The sequence below is a fragment of the Toxotes jaculatrix genome, chromosome 4 (genome assembly GCF_017976425.1).
Source record: "Toxotes jaculatrix isolate fToxJac2 chromosome 4, fToxJac2.pri, whole genome shotgun sequence".
NCBI classification, from domain to species: domain Eukaryota; kingdom Metazoa; phylum Chordata; class Actinopteri; family Toxotidae; genus Toxotes; species Toxotes jaculatrix.
Window position 1 is genome coordinate 2,423,479 of NC_054397.1, and position 9,022 is coordinate 2,432,500.

The following is a 9,022-nucleotide window of genomic DNA, read 5'->3' on the forward strand; positions in this document are numbered from 1 at the left end:
ACCAAAGGACTACAGCTCTGCTGCTAGCTCTATGGGAGGAGGGAAAGTATATCTCAAGGTGGTGCCAATCATCATCAGTCATGGAGCCAAATCACTGCAGACCTATGCAATCCTCGACGATGGGGCTGAACGCACCATAATTCTGCCAGCTGCCGTCCGTGACCTGGGGCTCAGAGGCAGAGCTGAATCCCTCAACCTGCGGACTGTTCGCTAGGATGTCATTCACCTCACTGGAGCATCAGTGGATTTTCATGTCGCCTCTCCGGCAACACCATCAGAACGACATCTGGTCGAGAGAGCCTACACAGCGGGTCGACTCACCCTGACAGAGCAGTCCTACCCAATCGCTGCGCTTCAGAGACGCTACCATCACCTGAAGGGGTTGCAAATACAGGGCTTCAGTAAAGTACAACCACTGCTGCTCATTGGTGCGGATCATACTCACCTGATCACTGCCACTGAACCAGTCAGGTTTGGTCCAAAGGGAGGACCTGTAGCCATTCACACCGCACTTGGCTGGACGCTACAGGGTCCAGATGGTTCACAATCCTCCAGTGCTTCATGCTATTACACCACCTTCAAGCCAGCACCAGATGATATCTACCAACACGTCGAACGCCTCTGGCAGCTTGACGTGCTTCCATTCCGTAGTGAGCGGTTAGCAGTGCGGTCCCGCCTGGACCAGGAGGCAGTGCACATTTTGGAAGCACGTACCAAGAAGGTGAAGGTTGGTGACATACACCGCTATGCGACACCTCTGCTCCGGGTGAAGGGTGCACCACTGCTTAAGGCAAATATTGAAGCAGTTATGCCAAAGCTACGCAGCACAGAGAGGCAGCTGCTGAAAGACCCTATCAAGGCCAAGGTGTTTGAAGCAGAGATCCAGAAACTTATTAATGGCGGGTGTGTCACTAAGCTCCAGGAGGAAGAGGTAATGAACTCCAGCGAGTCATGGTTCATTCCCCATCATCTCGTCCATCACAATGGGAAACATCGCCTGGTGTTCGACTGCTCCTTTAAACATGGCGGTCTCTCTCTCAATGAGCAGCTGCTTCCTGGTCCAACCCTTGGACCATCTCTCATCGGGGTCCTGCTGCGGTTCCGCCAGCATGCTGTTGCCATCAGCGGAGACATCCGAGCCATGTTCCACCAGGTTCAGCTTCTACCCGAGGACCAGCCGTTACTGAGGTTTGTTTGGAGGAATCTGCAAAGAGAAAAACAGCCTGATGTCTACCAATGGCAAGTCTTGCCATTCGGTACCACAAGCAGCCCATGCTGTGCAACATTTGCTCTCCAAAGACATGTCAAAGAGAATGCTCCAGGGAATGAGGACGTCCTGCAGTCTGTCGAACAGTCCTTTTACGTGGACAATTGTCTTCAGAGTCTGTCAACGGCTGAGTCAGCCAAGCTGCTTGTGGACAAAATGCGACAGTGTCTGGCTTCAGGAGGCTTCGAGGTCCGTCAGTGGGTGAGTAATTTTCCATCAGTTGTCTCCCATTTACCTTCCACTGCCAGATCTGAGAGCACAGAGCTGTGGCTCACCGAGAAGAGCAACGATCCACAGGAGCCAGCTCTCGGCCTGCTGTGGCATTGTCCGACTGATCAGCTCAGTTACAAGCCAAAGCCTCCAGAGAGTGAGACCCCCACTATGCGCTACATATATAAGGTGCTCGCCCGCCAGTATGATCCGCTTGGGATCATTATCCCGTACACTACTCGGGCCAAGGTTCTGGTCCAGAAACTGTGGGCAAAGAAGAGGAGCTGGGACGATCCGAACCTCCCTCCTGACATTCTTCAGGCCTGGTCTAGCTGGGAGAGGGAGCTCCCCGAGCTAGCCAATATCTCCATCCCTCGAACCTATGCACCATTGGAGTCTGCTACTGATACCACCGAGTACACTCTCCACGTCTTCTGTGACTCCTCAGAGCAAGCATATGGGTCAGTAGCATACCTCACCTCCACAAGTGATGATAAGACTCATGTCTCATTTGTCATGGCAAGGTCCAGGGTGGCCCCAAAACGTCAGCAGTCAATGCCACGGTTAGAGCTCTGTGCAGCGCTGACAGGAGCCCAGCTGTCCTCCCTCATTCACAAAGAGCTCACCTTGTGTATCTCCCAGACCATCTTATGGACTGACTCCACAACAGTTCTTACCTGGCTGACATCTCCATCATGCAGGTTTAAGGTCTTTGTGGGAACCCGAGTTTCTGAGATCCAAGAGTTGACTGCTGCACACACCTGGAGGTACGTGGATACCACTAATAATCCAGCCGACGATCTCACACGCGGCAAGGCTTTAGCTGAGTTAACCCCAGCAAGTCGTTGGATCCAGGGACCAGCATTCCTACGACGCCCGCTGGATGAATGGCCATCAGGTCCTGGCACTGCGGGGCCTGAAGACAGTAGTGAGTTAAAGCAGAGTGTGTTTTGTGGCCTCACACAGACGAGCTCACCACTCAAGATGCCAGACATCACCCAGTTCAGCAGCTGGAGGGAACTGGTAAAGGCTACGCAGCAGTCTCTTCATGGGGCGGCAGCTGACCCTGCATCACCTCTCTGTAGTTTTCGAGATGCAGAACTTCATCTGTTAAGGAACAGCCAAGCAGACTGCTTCTCTGAAGAAGTCAGATGCCTCAAAGTAGGCAAACCAGTACCCCCCAGCAGTAGGCTGAGTACGCTCGCTCCAGAGTTAGACCCCGACATGGGCCTTATGCGGGTTGGGGGACGCCTGCGCCGCCTTGACAGTTCTGACCCCGCTGGCATTCACCCGATAGTGTTGGATCCCTACCACGCAATCACCAAACTCCTCATTAAGGACACAGACGCCCAATTACACCACCCCGGGCCTGACAGGGTGTTTGCGGAGATGAGGCGTCATTACTGGATTCTGCGGGGACGGCAGGCTATTAAGAAGTATCAGCGAGCCTGTACTGGTTGCATGAAGTGGAGAGGACAGCCAGTAGTGCCAAGAATGGCAGATTTGCCATCGGCTCGCCTGCGGCTGCTCAAGCCCCCATTCTACTCTACTGGCGTGGACTGCTTCGGGCCGTACATGGTCAAGGCTGGGAGGCGTAGTGAAAAGCGCTGGGGAATCGTCTTTAAATGCATGACAACGCGATGCATACATCTGGATCTGCTCACCAGCCTTGACACTGATGCCTTCCTCCTAGCACTAAGGCGGTTCATTGCACGTAGAGGTACCCCTTTTGAGGTCCTTTCAGACCAGGGGACCAACTTCAGAGGGGCCGATAAGGAGCTGAAGGAGGCCTTTGCAGCAATGGAGTCACAGCTGCAGGAGGTACTAGCAGAAAAACAGATTAAGTTCTGTTTTAACCCACCAGCATCTCCCCACTTCGGAGGCGCCTGGGAGCGAGAGATTCGATCAGTTAAGAAGTCCCTGCAAGCAGTCATAGGTACGCAAGCACTCCAAGAAGAGGTTCTGCTCACACTTCTCATTGAGGTGGAAGGCATCCTCAATGCCAAGCCTCTAGGATACGTATCCTCGGACTTGGCCGATCCAGACCCAGTGACGCCCAGTATGTTGTTGATGGGGCGGCGTGATGCTTCTCTTCCCCAAGTCACTTATGCTGCCGACACCCTAAACAGGAGGCGCTGGCGTCATTGCCAGATGATGACTGACCACTTCTGGAAACAGTTCATCAGGAACTACTTACCTACTCTTCAGACACGCCAGAGGTGGCGACAACACACAGATCGTCTCCCTCTGGACTCAGTTGTGATGATTGTTGACCCCCAGCTTCCACGTGCTCATTGGCCAATTGGAAGGGTGGTGAAGCTGAATGCAAGTGATGATGGGTGCATCAGAACAGCTGAGGTTAGAGTTGGCAAGAAGACTTACTTGAGACCGGTGGCGCGACTGGTCCAGCTGCCAGCTCTTCCTGAAGATAATCCTGTTTAAAGGACTGTTGTGGGAATTTATGTTTGTTTCTAAATAGCTATGCTATTTAGGGGGCGGCTGTTCTAAATTCCCTAATAGACTATACATATTACTAGAGTATGTTAGGATTTGTTTATGATTTGATTCCAGTTGTGATATTTGGTCAGGCATTTTTAGTTCACGTGTTATTAGATCAGGCTGTTAGGGGACAGCTATGTCTGGGCGAGAGAGAGTTTTTGAAGAGAAAATAAGGAGTAAGCTCAGTGTGTTTTTTCCTCCTGGTTCTCTGGCTCGGCTACGATTGTACCTGACTGTTCATTATTAAAACGCTTAGAAAACGTCATCGGAGTCCCCCGTATTCTTTAACCGGAATATGCACACGGGTGAAGAATAACCCCAGCGTTATATCGTTGCATTGAGAGTTTCTAATACAGTGTCTACACCAGAGACTGCCGTTTACATGCTGTTTCTTACCATTACAGTTAACAATGGAACCACAATCCTTTCTCTAACCTTAATCTGCCACAGAAGAAGCAGATCATTGCTTCACAATATCATTTTGTCATTTATGTATTAGGACCTGTTCCAAAATTCTCAAAAAAAAAAAAAAAAGCCGGTGAAACTATTCCTGCTCTTCATTGTCCTTAATTTCAAATTTTCCTTTGTTTTTTCTTTGAAAAAAAAAGTAAATTAGTTTACAATTAAATTATTGATTTGTAAATTCCACTAATTCAGAATTTTTTGGAAGAAAAACTTTTCTCAGGTTTGATTTTTCTATATTAAGGTTTTGGTCAGTTAATCGTGTTTTCTGATTTTAACAGTATTATGACTGTGTATTTAGTGTGAGGTCACTTTACTGGTTGAGCCACTTTGGGTGTAACGTAACAGGGAAGGATGAGAACAGGACTGAAAGTTGTAGTTTTAACTTTAAAGTTTATTTATCAAGCTTTTCCTGCTGAGGTGCAAAAAAAATCACAGTGGATGAAAATGATTTAGAGACACATGGACAGAGACATGGAAAAAGACAGGAGGACGCAGAGACAGAGAAACAGAAAAAGGGGGCACAGAGACAGAGACGTGGCTTTAGAGGAGACTGTCCTCCCCTTTAAGTTCTCTAATGGCTGTGGTGATTCTGATGAGACCCAAGGAGGACATCAGGTGATGTTGTATAAAGAGTGAGAATGTCTAAAAGGTCTTACTTTAACCGAAACTACAGTCTTTTCCTAAATGAAACCAAATCATGACTGTTCCATAAGCATGAAGGTCTGGTATGTCTGCTGCTGTAGAGACACTTTTTTCAGGAGATGTATAATAATAATATGATGCTGAATTGGCAGAGTACTCTTTTCATGGTTTGATCCCAAACAAAGCTAAATTGGTAAAAAAAATTAAAATAAAATAAAATATTGGTGATCTGATCTGTCGACTCAAACAGCTGTTCAAAGAACTGAGTGCAGGGACATATGGCATCACACAGACGCAGACATATCCACAATATACACTTAGCACACACATAACACACATGGGACATTAACACACACACACATACAGGCACAAATGCACACCACAGATGCACACACTCACACAATAACATGTTCACAACACACCTATGATAGCAGCAGATAAACGCACACATTAACACGTGCACACACACAAACACACACACACACACACACACACACACACACACACACACACACAGGCGGTGTGTGTTCAGAGTTTAGTGAAAGCAGGCTGTTTCTTTCCCTCCCTCTTCATATCTCCCCTCTTCTTCCTCCTCCCCCTCGGCCTCTCGCTATCTCCCTCTCTGTCCCTGTTCTCCGCTTTTTCACCTTCCTCCACCTCCTTATCGTTCCCTTTCAATCGCTCGCTCGTTCCTCTCCTCGTCTCCTTTTTGTCATTTCGCTATCTCTCCTCTCTCACTTCCTGCCTGACCTTATTTGCTGCCTCCTCCACGTCTCTTCTCGTCGGCCCCAGCTTTTCTTTACCTTCCTCTCAGACGCTTTTCATCTCATTTTTAGCTCCTCATCTTTTGTTTCTGTCCTCCTTTGGTCACTTGTCTCCTCGCCCTCCCTCCTTTCTCACGGCCCGTTTCTCTCCTCCTCCTCTTCTCCTTTTTTGCTTTCCTCGCGTTGTCACCTTTCTTGTCCTTTTTAGTGAGAGGACTTCAGAGAAAGTATTAAACCGTGCACGTGTGCTCTTTGGCAGGGAGAAGGGTTTAAATTTATTTTTAGTTTTATTCCCTTCCAGGATTTGCTGTCAGTGTCTGTAGCAACCATTCATTTATTTTTCTACCATTTTTCCCCCCCCTCTCTGTTACCTGTGCCACAATGCTGTTGGCAGAAGGCAGGGAAACCACCTGGAGAGATGAGGACTCAGTCCAATATGCAGTGCTATAAATAGACAAAAAAGTCACATTAGTCCCTGGTCCACCTGGTCTGGCTTCCTTTGAACAGAGCCAGGCTGGGAATTGAACCTCAGCCCAAGTAGAGAGGGAGGAAGGTTGAGGTGGATGCACAGGTTGACAAAACATCGGCCTTCAGTGCTGTAGAACGCGCTTCGATTCCAGATTCCAGCTGGATTTCTTTTAAGTATGACCGATATTGTTCCCATTGGAACTTCAGTCAAAGCGCTAAATCCACAGAAAAAAAAAAAAAACAAACAAACTCAAACTATGTGTTGACCAACGTTGTTGCGTTCTTGAGAAAGCAGATAGAGGGCTCCAGCTCAACAGACCCTGTTCTGACAGCAGCTTCATAAATGTGCACCGACGACATTTCTGTTCCGGGCAAACTGGGACTCACGCAGAGCTGTGGGTACACTTTCATGTCAAGAGAAGAAAAATTGCACAAAATACCACTGGGATCATCATTGCTTTGTCCTACTTTTTTTTTTGCAGGTGGAACGCTGCATCTATGGCACATGAATGCGCTGTTAGTTGTTTCGTGGTTTAACATATTCATAGCACTCAGTGGTTCCTCGGTGGCTCAGTATCAGATGGTTACATGTATGAATAACATTGTAAGTGGGGAAAAAGCCGACTGTAGGTGGCTGCTGGTTTCTAAACTTCAGGATAACCTCACGTGAACAGCAGCACAGCAGACTGATGGAATTATCTTCTCTCTGTATTCGAGCTTTTGGTTTCATTGTGTGACGTTTCTTTTCACATTGACAGAGCAGCACGATCCACCTGTGTTTCCTAGATTGTCTGTGTTTATAGAGATAAATATAATTTGGTTTCCCTTTTATTAAACTACTGTGTAGTAAAGTAGAAACTCCCTGTCTCTCAGCGTCCATCTCTCAGACTGGACTGTATCAACGTGTCCGATTAGTCCGTGTTAAGATGCTTAATTCAAGCTGGACACTGAGCCGACCCACTTAGGTTATCTAACTTCATCCATCTACCTTTTCATCTTGCTCTTCCCTTCTCTCTCTTACTCTGCTGCATCACCTTCTCTGTTACAGAATATCTATGTCATGGTGGATCACTGGCATCCATTCTCCCCCTTTTCTTCTTCTTCTCCTTTTTTTAAATTACCCATTAAACTGTTCGTCTCGAGCAAAAGACGGAGCTGATATTGAAAAAGACAAAGATGCCTAAGGGGGAAAAAAAAATAGTGGATGTTAGCGTCGTCCTGACTGTGCTCTTTAATCAGTCAGCGTATTGGGACTCATAATTCACTCACTCACAGTGAGGAGCAGCAGTTCCCACACTACAGCCTCTTTAAAATGACTAATCATGATGTTTCCTCCAGTCACACTTCATCCAAACTAACGGTAGTAACTGTAATGATAGTACGAGGAATTTCAGGAAGACTGACTGCAGGTCTGTTAAAATGGCATGACTGAAGAATATTTTAGGAAAAGAGTTAAATCAGGTTAAAAGGTAAGTTCGCTCTGTTTTGTTTTTTGACTGGTTACGGGCTGACTGACTTTTCAGACTCGGTCCTTTGCTCTGTCTGGTATCTCTGCTAGTTTTATAGCCTGGTTGTTGTTTCACTCACGAGCTGAATCTCCAGCAGACCTCTGCATCGGCTCCAGCTCTGTTGTGCAGTAATTTTTAACATTAAGCAAAAGTTAGTATTTTAAAGTAGCCTTTCTAGAAGGAAACCATGTCCAGGGTGGAAGGATTTATCAAACAAAGCAGTTTTATTTGGGTTAATTCTCCTGTAAATTTAACATTTATCCAACTGGATGACTATTAAAGCCCCTCGGTGGGTATTAGCCATCCTGGGACATATGGGCTGAACGTGCTTGACTTGCCTTTCTGTTGGCCATCCCTCAGACTCTGGCAGGTTGCCACATATTGTGATGCACTGAAATGAGGATTCTGGGTTTTGCCTCAAAGGATTTTGGATCTTGGATTGACCTGTGAGGCATTTTATATCATATTTAACGGTGATTTTAGGCAAGAATGCTTTATATTGCTCTGAATTTTTGCCACTGGATTAAATAAAGGTCTTCTGACAGCGTAGTCTCTCTCTCCCTCCAAGCTGTCTGTCCATAACATACGAGGGAGAATTATTTCACCTAATGGAATAGATTATTATGTCTGATTTTGTTTGGGTATCTATGTATGTATGTATTTATTTTTTATTATTATTTGTGAAAACGGTCTTAACGACAGTTGGCACCTCCGTTGTAACGGACCTGATGGCAGCCTCTGCAGAAGCTTCCACAAGCGGTGGCAGCAGTGTACTAATCTTTGTTTGCTTGTTATTGAAAGATAAAATCAAGTGCGCTCTCACAACTGGTTTACTTTGGAACTTTTACCTTTATATTGTAAATACTCTTCCACCACTGCGGGACACAGCACCTACTAAGGATGGCTATGCTTTATAGAGCTTTTTTTTTTTTTTTTTTAGGGGACATTTCCACATATGAAAGGTTTAAAAGCTGTTTCTAAGCCTTCTACACACTGTCAGGAACAAAATTCTGGTGGTGGATTCCATTCATTTATTTATTTTAAGCCTAAAATCAAATTTAAATACACTGAGTGTAAAAATACTATAATCAGCCAATAAACCTACAGAACATAAACACCCACCAAAAACATGTCCTGAGTGCGCTCGGTCGTTTCCACGGCCCTGAGTCAGATAGCATCAAAACATGACTTTCTCTACG